General features: G+C 35.1%; 1 protein-coding gene across 2 annotated transcripts in view; it reads right to left on the bottom strand.

The window, feature by feature from the left end:
- Positions 1–12206, bottom strand: part of LOC138694756 (ATP-binding cassette sub-family G member 8) — a 138503-nt gene that overhangs the window by 36435 nt on the left and 89862 nt on the right. The gene's annotated exons all lie outside the window — the stretch shown is intronic.

Here is a 12206-nt window from a genome sequence, read left to right on the forward strand (position 1 = left end):
TTGCTCGCTATTACTTTTTACAGCACCTGTCAGAATTCTGGTCTAGAGTTCCTTGGCGAAGTTCAGAAAGTCGAAAAACGTTATTTTTGGTCGTATACATTTGTCACGCAATTGAAGTGATTTTTCTTTTCATCACTCGTGTTACTTGTGTATAAGAAAGTGAGAGAGTTCATTTGAGGTTTGTTCCGTTGATAATAGCACGTCAACTCGCACAGCTAATCTCTTTGTAACAAGGGACATGGTCACATAAAACTCTCACATTAGACACTACAAAGTGAGGTCAAGGTGCAGGTTGAATACATGGGAATTTCTAATTAAAATGGAACGGTTTGGGATGTAATTTCAACGTCTAAAATTTATGTGCTTTTATTTTTGTACTGCAGAATACAGATCTGAGATGTTCGTTCTCAGAATTGACTAACTGCACCATGCACCTTCGTTGAATTGTTACGGTAAGCTACGCTTTTCCCATAAGACAGGAAATAAAGTGTATTTCTTTGAAGTTGTATAGAACAATTACGTAGTATATTGAGCCTCTCAGGAACAACTTACTATGTTCGGATTCAAACTGATTAAGAGAGTCAAGAGGGAATCCAATACAAGTTGGGATCACCAAGGAGGTTGATCCTCGGAAATTCCTGTTGCAATATTGGTAAATAAAGTTATTTCTCCGGGTTCTTTGGATTCTTCCTACAATTTCTTGCTGCACATTTTAATATGGGCCTATACTGTTAATAATACTCGTGGTGCTACAGCCCATGAAGGGCCCAGACCTATTAGCCGGCTGCTGGCCTCAAGTGTGGTTAGCACGATGATCCCCCCAGCCGTTATAGCTGGCTTTCGCAACCGGATTTCGCTACCTATCATAGCTCCCCAAGTGCATCACGATGCTGAGTGAGCACCTGTCCCATACACTGGCCGAAATTTCATGAGAAAATTTCTCTCTTCATAAGGACTCGAACTAGTGCGCATTCCGGAACGCGAGTCCTAGGCAGGATGCCTTAGATCACGACGCCACGGCGCGAGACAGGCCTATACTGTTATTGTATAAAAACTTTTGCAGCAAACTGGTTCGAAGTTAAACTTGCTATTGTATTCCAGCAGAAATATAGCCTATCTCCTCTGAAGGATTTGCTCAAAATTGTCTCTATGTACCTTTATAAAAACCCTCCACTCAAAAGGAGTTGATCATTCACTAGGAAGGGTGTGACCAAACATAATACTGAATAAAATTACCACATTATTGTTGAGGTAAGAAACCCACAACAATTGAGGATTAATGTACTGACAAAAATAATCGGCGATATTTTAATTGACTCTATTGTTCTGGCTGGCAGATTTATCTAAAAATTCTACTGCAATATTCTGAAGAGAAAATATGAATGTGTTCCTGGACGAAGTAGTCTGCCTCTTGGTGCAGTTTGTTGCATATAGTTTACACACGATGGTGTGAGTTGCTATGAACGTTTTGGATAACCGAGTCCCAAATAGATTGTTTGGAGCTAAGGGACTCACTGCCTGACCTATACGCTCCCTCGATCTGAATCCCTTCTCCATTAATTGTTAAACCACCTAAAGTCTATTGTTTACTCAACATCAATCGAAAACGATAAAATTCTTCGATAACGCGCTGAACAAGGCCGCCAATAAATTCTAATAGACATGTGGAAGTTTTGAAAGGGCTACGAGTTCTCTGCATCACTGGCATGAGCTAGAGACAACAAGGCCTATGAGTTCTCTGAGTCATTGGCATGAGCTAGAGGCAACAAGCAAGATTCATGCTCTGAGACATGAACAAGGCTGCCAATAAATTCTAATAGACATGTGGAAGTTTTGAAAGGGCTACGAGTTCTCTGCATCACTGGCATGAGCTAGAGACAACAAGGCCTATGAGTTCTCTGAGTCATTGGCATGAGCTAGAGGCAACAAGCAAGATTCATGCTCTGAGACATGAACAAGGCTGCCAATAAATTCTAATAGACATGTGGGAGTTTTGAAAGGGCTAAGAGTTCTCTGCATCACTGGCATGAGCTAGAGACAACAAGGCCTATGAGTTCTCTGAGTCATTGGCATGAGCTAGAGGCAACAAGCAAGATTCATGCTCTGAGGCATGGGTTCGAATCTCTCTTGGGTGATTATCTGGTTGGGTTATTTTTCCGAAACTCTCCCCAACTAAAACGCGAATATCAAGCATCTAATAGCGAATTCCCAGATCAATTTTAATAAATTTTATTTCGCAGTTTTATCGGTGCTAGATAACAGCGACATTGATACAGAGTCGTTAAAATAACGGCTGGCGGCGCACGGAGAGATCTGGCCTAGGGAGGAGGGAAGTTGCCTGCTCGAAACCTGAGTACGCAGCGAATCTTAGTGTAGTCAGCCGGTGTGGGTTTGAGAATGCACCTAGGTTGAGGGTTAGCGCAATAGATCGCAGTGTTGGGTCGTAGCGTTCCCCTCCTGAAAATTACATTTCGTTCCAACTTGGACTTAAAGTGATTTCGGACTTAAGTTTGATTAGGAGCGATCGGCAAGACCACTAATGTTGCAGGGATGCAGAAGTATGTGCCCTCCCTAACACTTCTTCTTCTTCTTCTTCTTCTTATTATTATTATTATTATTATTATTATTACATTTCGTATATCTACCTTACGAAATAAGATGATAATGATAATGATGATGCTAATAGTAATAATAATAATAATAATAATAATAATAATAATAATGCTGTAATAATAATCCCAGCTCCCGTTAATAGCGGCAGCCCCTGATTTATAAGTTCCATTTCTTAAATAATTTTTAGGTCCTGAATCTGTTCCTGAAATAGACCCCATCTGTTAGGAAATATCTTGTATTATCACGCTTTAATATTTATTTATTTTCATAATATTATTTTTCCATGGTAGGTCTGTGGAAGAATAAAGAAAGGAAATATTTATGGAATTGTCTGCCATGGTAACAGACCATAATGAGTTTTTCTCAACTTTGCACAGAGTACAATAATAACCCTTCCATTCCTTGCTTTAAATAAATATCGCTTGTGAACTTGTTAGCCATCTGTGCATGTGTTTGTGTAATACCATTCTCAACCTCATTGGCCATTACTCGAAGAATGAAGAAATGTTCATGTGAGTCGTTTCCCATATGTGCCTACATGAGCATTTATAGCGGATCAGCGAAGGAAAGAAGAATGTCTTCATGCTAAAACATTTTTTCTCCACTACAATTCTTTTGGCCTTGACTGTAGAGGGTCACTCAACTTCCTCCACCACTTCTCCTGTCGGTCATTCCCAAGTCTTTCTCAGCGCCAGGGATGTCCAAATGAATGCGCAGAATTGATATACTCTGCATCTTAATGAAACGAAATTTCCAATACCATAAAAAATGTTTTTTTTTTTTTTCGCTCTGCAACCATATTAACAGCTACTGCAGTAGCATTAAACAAAACCAGAATTGTTACAACATAAACTACTGTGCTTAAAGAAAGTTGATTTTAAACTTATTCATAACAAGAATGATGCATTATATAATATAAAATTAAAAGAATATGCCAATAACTGTACTCTTATCTTCAGGATCTGTTGTGCGCCTGTAATTTAAACCCTGAAGCAGTCTACAATCTTTAGCTAAGGCAACTCGAAAGAGCTCAATAAAAAAAAGTTCAAAAATACGAATCTATTTTAAATAGCTGACAAATATGTCATAGTTTGAAAAAAATACGTACCGGTAATTTAGATACTTATAAGATGTACGCCGTAGTAATATGAACGATTTTTATACATCCGTTACTGGTATGAAATTGTATCGATTGTTACGTTCAGTTAATTTTCTGTTTTGATTTACTTTCACATTAAACTGCTCATGATTCAAATATGGAGAGTGTGTTTTTCGTATGAATGCTTAGTGTGTAGAATTAAGTTAAAGGCTAGTAATATTCTGTCAGAAGAACCTTACAGATTCAGTATAACACGAGGTATATCAGCTTTTAAAGGTCTCACAAAACGATAAAGATTAAATACAAGATTCTGGACTTTGTACTAAAATAAACATGTAAATCGTTTCGCAAAAGAGACATTGAAAATTTGTATAAAATGATCATAATTAACAAAGATTATGCCTTGAATATAGGCTATAATTTATTTGTAGGAAAATAACGCTCCATTTTTAAGGACGAAAGGCAGACAAAAGGCTAACGAATGTTCTTATAGTTCATATTCACATATCAGAAGACCCAGGCGTTGTATGAGGTTCCATTTTCTTCTTAATCCACGGGATGAATTAAAACTTCGTACATAGAGCTTGAACATTTGTTTATGACATGTAAGAATATCAAAATTTATCTCTGTGATGAAAATAAAATATGAGCAACATAAATTCAATTTTCCTGAAACCGAATAGGTATGTTAGGCATTTAGTTGATGAAGCTGATAATGACAATAATAAGTTACATTTCCAGTTCACCAGCTGGATATAGATTGATGGCTTATATACCTAATACAATCATTTACACACAAATGTATGCAGTAAAGATCTGTGTGGTGTTGATAATTTAATAATAACAATAGATTACGTACAGTATACTGCATATGATAAGAATATTAATACCTTCGATATATTATATTTTTTAAGAAAATGTCTTTGCGACTCCCATCATATCAATCTGTCCGAAATAACTCTGTTGCTACTGAATAAGAGTCATATGAAACTTGATAATTAGGTATGTTGGATAAAGCTTGATAAACTCAGCTGTTATTTCGCTGCCTTCTTGTAGACAACGAAATCTTATATAATTCTCGAGTTAAATTGACTAATGTTACAGCAATTGGCGCAAGAATCATTTTCGTGTTATATAATAATACAGTCTGCAGAGGAATCTTTCTCTTTACATTTATTTAACGCGCAGAATTATGGAATTTTCGGGTAAGTGCGGTAGAGAACAATTTATTGATGATAGAATTATGAAACTTTATTTGAATGCTTTACTAAACTTCATTTTGATAACCCAACATGGCTAACGAAAAGTGTCGGCGTTTGAGATCTGTGCAATTTATGGACAATTACGAAATTTCATATAAATATAGAATGCAGTATCATAATCAACTTCTACATTCAGGTCATGTTTGTACAAAGCTATACTTTACATAATGAAATTTCGTAGGTTGACTGAACACGAGTTTAGTTATATGATGCAACTTCTATTCGGGTTCTTTTTTTCAATATAAAACAATAAAATGGTAACAAGTCAAAATAAGCAATAAGACATGATGTTCCAGTATAATAATATACAAATCAAACAATATAATAATAGTAATAATAATGATAATAATTTATTTTAGGTGGCAGAGTTAAGGCCCTAAGGCCTTCTCTTCCTCTCAACCACTAAAAGTATTCGGAAGCAAAGACAAACATTTATTACATTAGGCCTAATATATGAAACACACTATACGTGCAGTAGCGGTCGTGAGTTCGAATTCCACGTGGATATTCATTATCAATGTGATATCCTGTTTTGTCTCCGTCCGTCGTCACGCTGATATCGCGTTACTGGATTTGATCCTCTGTCCGTCTGGTATCAAGTTGAGAAATATATAGATTATGCGATTAGGGTATGAAAACGATCGAAGAAGATAAAGTAGGCCTACGCTATTTTGTTTAATATTCTGTATCCATATTTCCAATAGTTACAAATTTCAAACTTAATATGTTAATTTTAAAATGATATTTCATCCCTAAGGGATATAAAATGCATTATATTCAAAAGAGACCAGTAGATCCAATGTGTAGTGTGAATGATGACTTTTCCAACAGGTCACGTATTCGTATAAATCTAGTTCACACGGAGAAGATAACATTTTCAAAACTTATCAGTTGATAATGATTATTTTGTATTCAAATTCCACCGTCAAGCACAAATACTCGATCTATAGAGCAAGGAAACCAATATTTCATATTTTCAAGTGTATATTTATTTAATAATAATAATAATAATAATAATAATAATAATAATAATAATAATAATAATAATAATAATAATAATAATAATAAGGGTTCTAATTTCTGTAATGTGTCGTATTTTTTCTTTGCCTTTGTTTCCATACCCAAGTCAAATTTATTAGGTTGCCAGTTTCTACAATAAGTACCTATAATGCAGATTTTATTGGTCATATAAATTAATATTTTTATGTTTCCTTTATGGTTTCGGATCATATCAAATCAAAACATTCCTATAATTTTAATTTTTAAGATAGCCTTGTAGATCCAACTGCAAATAATGTAGTTAAAATGCTGTGAATTCTTCCATGTTTGTGATGACAAGATGTTTAATGGTTTTGCTCAGGAATGTGCTTACAAAACAATCAAGTGGAAAGACGATTAAGAGAGTACTTGTGTAGCGTGCTAGCGCTTTAAGTCATATGTACTTATATACTTATTTCTAAACTGTCCAAACCTAGACTTTCGGTTCTAATAACATGTAATATGTCTCAAAATATTAATAAAACCTACTTATATGTGTACGTAAGCTTAGATATCCTGAAGTTATGGATCGACGTTTAAAGTGCATTCAAAATAGACCTAATGAAAATAATACACATTTCCACCGTTTATTTGATTTATTTTAGACTCCTTTACAGTGTCTTGAGCTGTATTATTTTTCGATGGTGTGCTCTTCGAACTCTCACAAGCACTGTGAAAGTAGTCTACCTTTCACGTGTGATATAGGAACACTAATTTGCATTGAGTGGTGTTTAATTTCTGATATCTGGTGCAATCCGTAGCTGAAACGGAAGTGTACGACATCCTGTCGGAGATAAAATCGTAGTTACATATTAAATGGCGAAACTTATTCCCTCATTTTCTCTGTCCTCAGTACAGGTGCATGGTTACAATGTATATCATGCCAAAGAAAATAGGAAATTAGTAATCTTACTTACATAACGGGGAAAACTGTTTGTCGAACAATGACAAGAACTATCTCACTTTCAACAAGATGAAGATAACTTAAGTGGAAGATTATTCAACGTTTGAAATTCTACAATTCTTTGTTAGGCTACACTTTAACCTTCAGTAATTGTTATGAATAGAGATTGGATATGTATGCAAAAAAATCACCGAAATATATGAAGCCTGGAATTGACTAAAATACGGAATTACAATGAATAATAATAATAATAATAATAATAATAATAATAATAATAATAGTCCACCACGGTGAAGTAACGGTTAGCACATCTGACTGTGAATCTAGTGGGCTCGGGTTCAAATCCTGGTTGGGATTTTTCCGGGGTTTTTCCTCAACCCATTAAGAGCAAATGCTGGGTAACTTTCGGCGTTGGACCCTGGACTCATCTCGCTAGCATTATCACCTTCATCTCACTCAGACGCTAGACAACCATAGTAGTTGATAAAGCGTCGTAAAATAACCCACTAAAAACAATAATAATATAATTAAATTTATCTTCCTTCCTTCGTCAGTTTTACTTCCCCTCGTATTATTGACTTATAATCCGGTGCGGTGTAATGGTGGGTATTATATTTTGACCGATACTAGGCAAAGAACGCATTGTGAGTCTTCCTGGTATTTTGGTCGGCACGGCAAAGGGACACCGTTAAGAGAATACAGAACAGTATATGACAAGTAACATACATCCAGTCCCGTGAACGGAAGATAAGTACATTTATTCCATTGCCCACGCCGGGAATCGAAACATGGACCATTTGGTTCAGAAGCGCATATGATATCCACATAGCCTACTGGGTGCATGATGTCCAATTTGTTCACTATGGATTGTAACGTATTTAGGATATTTGCTAATAAAACGTCAGTGGTTTGAAAACAAATTAAATTTTATACCCGCAGCCTACATTACAGAAAAGGTAAACCACGACTGGAAAGTTCAGGTGTGCGTCAAAAAATAAATTATGGCAATTTTCTTTCAGTAGTCACAAACGGCATATATTAGCGAAAGAATACATTTCCATCTCTAAATTTGAACATACACATGAAAAAAAATAATAGAAATGCTTTATGTTTTTACATATACAATCAAAATATACGCAGAGTCACTGACCAAGGAATAATATTCAAAGATAACACATTTACTTTCTAAAATGTTACATGCAACATGCATTCTTTTTCATATAGATCCAGGTTCTATGTATGGCAGTCAGCCAGTTACTTTAGCATTCAGCTTTAATTCTTCATCTCTTGTATCAATTTAGTATATCATCTGAATGAATAGGATCATGAATACATCTTAATTTTGGTTCTATAGCCTCACCATTTGATGCCCAGAACAGTTTTCTGGGTTTTATAATAATTATATCTTTCTAGTCACGTGGTGCAGTCACAAATCTATTTTTTTTGTAGGGTAAAGTTGCCTAATTTCGTGATACTCTTAATTCCGTGATACATTTTTAAAATTGAATGTCAGTAAAAGATTTGCCGTTCGACCGTATCGCCAGATATCTTACTCAAAAGAGTGCATCTTTCGCCTACATTTGAGATATCGGTAAAATTCCTAGCAAGATTTCCAATCCAGTGACGTTAAGTGAAAAAACCGAATCACAGGATTAGGGGTATCACGGAATTGGGCAACTTTACCCTATATTTAACAATATTGGAATAATTTATTGTTACGCAGAGTTTAGAAGTTCAAGATTTTAATGATGTATCATGCCTTATAATCAAATACTAAGTCAAAATTGAGTGGAAAACTATGGATTAACATAGCTACAAATTGAACTATTATTATTGCAATCATATCATTACTCATAATTATTCTATATGACGGCAATATGCGACAGCATCACGATAAGTATAAGAATTATTAATTTCCTAAATCGGAAGAATTTCCAAGTCGACGACGATAGAAAGTTGGCTAAATTGGGTTATTTTTTACTGCGCTTTGTCAACATCTGGGTTATTTAGCGTCTGAATAAAATGAAGGTGATAATGCCGGTGAAATGAGTCCGGGGTCCAGCACCGAAAGTTACTCAGCATTTGCTGAGAAAACTCCAGAAAAAGCCTCAACCAGGTAACTTGTCCCGACCGGGATTCGAACCCAGGCCACCTGGTTTCGTGGTCAGACGCGCTGACCGTTACTCCACAGATGTGAACAAGTTGGCTAAAGATTGGGGGCAAATAAAAGAATACAATCTAGTTTATTGAAAGGGTACAGATTAAGGGAAGGCATAGGTGAAATTACTAAATCTTACAGTTTTCATTTTTTTTTCTCAAAGACCAAGGACACCAGAATAAAATTATGTGACACGTTTCCTTATTAAGATTAAATAAATGGCAGGAATTTTTTTCAACATGATTTTCTTTAATTTTCGATGTGTGGAACCATTTATATATTAATTAATTAAATTGATTAAAATTACAATATCTCCAAAACCATCAAAGCTAGATAAAAGAGATTTTGCACAATGTAGGCTAACTGACATATAAAAGTAGCATGTGATAAAAATTTCAGCTCAATAGATTGAAAACTATAAGATTTAGTAATTTCACCTATGCCTTCCCTTAAATAGCCAAAAGAGTAAACAATTACTATTTCGTGTCCAATGTAAATGAATGACCCTTTCATGCCTTGAGACATGTGACACTGAGAATATAATATTTACAAAGTAATAAGCGAAACTAAATCTCAACACATAGACAAAAGTCCAAAATGATCTTCAGAGCTAAATGACCGTGAAAACTTGACATCTGGATTGAGATAATTAGTTTCTCGCATTCTGGCCTGATTGAGATTTTATATTCTACCATGCGGATGTTCGAACTCAGTCTGTCGTAGATGAGTGATGTCAGGGCATCGGCTTGCCGGTGGTTACCACAGCTGTGCACCTGACACCGCTACTCGCTGGTACGTAGCATGAAGTAGTTTCGCCTGCGGTTTTTAAACTGAAATGGATATATGAATGTTGTTACTTTAAGCAACATTCCCGTTTGATATACTGGCCGCTACAGATACACAGACTGCAAGCGCAGCCTCACCTGAGAGGCGTGAGCGATTGGAATGCAATATGACCTACGTGCTGAATGCATTTGAAATTGTCGCTAGTTTACCGAAACTGAAATCAAGTAAAAACAAAATATTACTCATGCTATTAGAGCGCGTAATGGAATACGACAAAAGGACGCCTTGAGCACTATTTTTACATATCAAGATATAGCAAACGTTAAAAAAAAAAAAAGAGATACTAAAATAGCAACAAGTCAGATCTAAATTTATGCTGTGAAGATGATACACTATCGGTTGCTGAAAGCGAACTTGATTTGCAGTTGATGTTTATTTTTGTAAAATTTCGTTGTTGCGGTTATGTTTTTATTCAGAAGAGGGGAAACTGTTCACGAAACTGTAAGGTTTTCAAGCTACTGTGTTTTAAGATTAATTCATTATTTGCGCATTTCTTTCAAAAATAGAATAAACCCTTCATGAATTATGAAATACAGAATGTGGTCCATGCGTTTAGATTCGCCATTTTAAATGTGGGAGAAAGAAATGGTGAATTATTGAACAGAATAAGATCGGGTTGAATTTTTTTTCATCACTGCCAAAAGACAATAAAAACAATTCAAAACTCTTAGTTGCTAATATGAATAATTGATAAAATGGAAAGTAGTTCGGGTTTGAACCTGCACGTTTCAGCTATTATGAGAAGATTTCTGAATGACGAAAAAGGTGAAAAATGTAACTGTATCTATAGGAAAGAAATTAATGTTTAAATATAAGCAAATACTAACAAAGGTACGAACTAAAAAGTGAAATTAAAACCATGAGCAAGTAATTTAATAATGTTGTAATAGAGGTAACCTTTCATGGAGATCTACAAAAGGAAGAATATAATAAAGTAAATAAAGCACTGACTATTAGCAACTTTGGAAAATAACATAGGCCTACAGATAGGCTATTAAAGAAATTAAGCGAAAACTTAAGTTAAACGGCAGATCAGTCCTATTCTGTTATACTGACTATTACACTTTTACTACCTACGTCATACTACTTTTCACAAATAAAACGGTACGAAAGGACGTCTTTCAACCAATCATGGCTGCTTATCGCACAATTTTATCACTTCCCTAGCATTTGTTTAATTTTATCGCTTCTCTAGCATTTGTTTGTTTTTATCACTACCCTAGCATTTGTTTCTTTGTTTGCCAACATTTCAAACTGCAAATTCTTTACGGTACTTCAAAACATGCTTTGCGATCGTAATTTGTTTACAGCATAGACAGTCAACTGAAAATGGCGGCTCAGTTCAAACGTTTTCGTGAAGCTAACATTAGTGAAATAGAATTTCAGTAAGTCAATTAATATTTTATTTTTAGAGTACTTTATTTTTTCTAATCTTTATATGTTTTCTTCTAATCGTGTATTAATCAATTAAATCCTACTCGAGTTTTGATTTTCTCTAGACAAATCAATAAATGTGAAAAAGTCTACGATTCAAATATAAAAATTAGTGTAAAATACAAAGAATAATCAACCCACCTTAGAGCAATACATTTTTAAATTAATAAATTGCTTAATCTGGCTTCCTTCTAAAAGGAAGTAAAGCTGGGCCTTATATTAGGAATAAGGAACATGATAGAATTCAGTCCTTAATTATAAAACTCCAGGCAAAACCTACAGGATATGTTACAAATTCAATCACTGACAATGAATTGCTCTGTACAGATAGTGGCATCTACTATAATCTTCTACACTGCCAGACTAGCAGATCCAGGAAGGCCGCAGTCGACCATATTTGAAGGTGTTAAACATTGCAATCAAGCAATCAGCCAACCAAACAAACAAACTTTACCAAAGTATAAGATGTGAAAGTATACTTGAGTCTGTTTGTGTCCTGTTTCATTTAACGAAATTGTTGTTTCTTGCATGGCGCCATGCCCGAATTACTCAGACTTCGGCGTCAACGCTGGAGATTCAATGGTTATTTTCTTCGTAGAATAATCGCCGTAGGGATCTTCTGGAGTTATTTTCCTTGAAATTATGGTGCGCCGTAATAGTTTCCTACTACTACTGCATGTTTGTTATTACTTATGAAAAATTGGTAAGATTATGGCCGGGAATACGTGATTACCTCAAGAGAATCTGCTCGAACATTGTCTTTGGCTACCAAAGATTCAACATGAAGTCGGTAGAATTTTAACTCAGGTCACCAGAGTTGCCAGATTATGTTACAAACTTTAACGTTAGATA

This window comes from Periplaneta americana, chromosome 2, assembly GCF_040183065.1.
Source record: "Periplaneta americana isolate PAMFEO1 chromosome 2, P.americana_PAMFEO1_priV1, whole genome shotgun sequence".
NCBI lineage: Eukaryota > Metazoa > Arthropoda > Insecta > Blattodea > Blattidae > Periplaneta > Periplaneta americana.